At 34.4% G+C, this 2389-nt stretch overlaps 1 long non-coding RNA gene across 1 annotated transcript; it reads left to right on the top strand.

Annotated features, from left to right (window-relative positions):
* Positions 1-552: 552 nt before the first annotated feature.
* On the top strand, positions 553-930 carry LOC149501859 (uncharacterized). The gene is made up of 2 exons (XR_016323981.1): positions 553-710; positions 779-930. It is a non-coding gene; the product is annotated as an uncharacterized LOC149501859 (long non-coding RNA).
* Positions 931-2389: the final 1459 nt, after the last annotated feature.

The raw sequence follows: 2389 nt of genomic DNA, 5'->3' as shown, positions 1-2389 counted from the left end.
GATCATGTAAGATCATGTAAGATTAGCATTTTATAACATCTTGAGAGTTAATTCAATCTATTCTAAGTTAAAAGATCCAGTAAATAAACAACAACAAACTGGAATAGTGTATAAAATACCTTGTTCGTGTGACTTATGCTATGTTGGACAAACTAGGCAGTATTTGAGTAATAGAGTAAAACAACACATTTATGATTGCAAAAATATTAATATATTAAAGGAGAATAAAACAGCATTAGCAACCCACCACTTTGACCAACATCATAATTTTGAGTTTGATAAGGTAGAAATCTTAGATAAAGAAATGAATTGGTGGAAACGTAATGTTAGTGACATGATCTTTATAAAAACTAATGATACTGTGAACAAACGAACAGACACTAACAATTTAAGTATTTTATATAATGATATATTAAAAGAGTATAAATCTAATAGAAAAAAATAACCTTCATTTCAGATATATTTGAATTTGATACTTAGCGAGGTTGGCGCTAGTATAAAATATTGTAAAGTATAGTCTATGTACTGAAGTTTCAATAGTGGGCTAACCTTTGTCACGCAATTAGCAATTTTATGTGTCGTGTTGGCTTTGTTTCCGGAATCAAAAAATAGTAATTAAATAATTTAGTGGCTTTGTAGATTTGTATTAGTCTCTGATGTCTGAGACAATTGTGCAGTGTATGATAGGGATTATTTAAATTCATATTATGGTAAATATGGTAGTTTAGACAATTGTTGTTTTTTGTATTGTAGGTTATCAATTACGTGTAATTTTCAGATGCCTGATGAAGGTCTAATAAAAGACCGAAACGTTGCTAAAATAATAATGTAATTTGTTATAATAGTCCTATCTTGTCCACATTCCTGAGATACACGAAAAATATTTTATAATAATTATGGACGACAATATTGATAATAGTAAAAATTTAATGATCTTAAAAAACATGAATGGATATCTTTTATAAATGTTGTTGGAAGCTTATTAACTATTTATAAACTATTAAAAAACCACTGAGAGGCTTTTGTCTGGTCACAGCAGTGGCTATGTGATCGATCGTGACGTCTTTTCCCTTCGACTTTACCCACCATAACCAATATATCAAGGTTATCTAGATATAGGTGCCCAATATCACTTAAAATAAGCCAGAGTTTTCGATTGCATATCGTCGATCCTGGTTTTAAATACTTAGGTGATCCTATCTAAATTAAGTTAATTCTCAGTTGTACCAAACTTTAGATAAATCTGTTTTTAAAATACTATTATTTCAATGGGTTTTTACTACTGTATTTTTTAGTAGATACTCGATAATTTTATTATTTAAAACGGATATTTGTGTATCTCTGTTTGTTCCTAATTGATGCGTTTGGATATGTTTACTTAGAACTTTGTGAAGTTGTGGTTAGCTTTTCGGGGAAGGATACCGACAACAACGTGCAACAGTAGGTTTAATAACAGGCGGTTATTCAGGCAATTATCGATAATCATGTTCGCTATCGATTATATATTTTTTGGGTATAGATTGGTTGGATTTACGAGCTCACTGCCCATCTGGTGTTAAGTGGTTACTGGAGCCCATAGATATCCACAACGTAAATGCGCCACCCACCTTGAGATATAAGTTGTAAGGTCTCAAGTAAATTACAACGGCTGCCCCACCCTTCAAACCGAAACGCACCTCCTCTTGGGAGTCCGCACGGGTAGGTAACACCACCCCGCCTATTTCCGCCGTGAAGCGGTAATGCGTTTCAGTTCGAAGGGTGGGTTAGCCGTTGTAACTATATAGAGACCTTAGAACTTATATCTCGAGGTGGGTGGCGCACTTACGTTGTAGATGTCTATGGGTTCCAGTAACTACTTAATACCAGGTGGGCTGTGAGCTCGTCTATCCACCTAAGCAATAAAAAAAAATGTAAAAAAATTGGTAGCTCAACCGGAGCCACTAGTATCATTGGTGTGGAAATGAGACAGTCATTGGAAATAAACCAGATTCTAAGCATTTTTTGACTCATATCCCGCAATACAATAATTGCTTTCAAATAACGTCATTTGGAGCTATAAAGGCTATTCAAGGACATTTTAGGCCAACTTTCGAGACTAGTTATTATATTGAAAACTTTTATCAACACCTGTCTGTTGGCAAAATACGTTGGCAGGCTTCAATTGAAATGGTGTATCAATAGAAAGGGCGTAAAGTACATTTGTAGCTCTACGAATTGCCAGAAGCAGCCAGAAGTAACTAGGCAATAGATAGGGGATAGGAGAATGGCAGTGCTGACAAAGTATTTTGAGAGCTACATGGTAGAGCCTAATGGTGGTACTACAAGTAATTCGCTATACAATATCTTATACAACTAGGTGGCGCCATTTTTTCTTCTCAACCGTGTCACT

The sequence above is a fragment of the Bombyx mandarina genome, chromosome 12 (assembly GCF_030267445.1).
Source record: "Bombyx mandarina strain Sakado chromosome 12, ASM3026744v2".
Taxonomy (NCBI): domain Eukaryota; kingdom Metazoa; phylum Arthropoda; class Insecta; order Lepidoptera; family Bombycidae; genus Bombyx; species Bombyx mandarina.
This window is presented reverse-complemented; position numbering and strand designations above follow the sequence as displayed.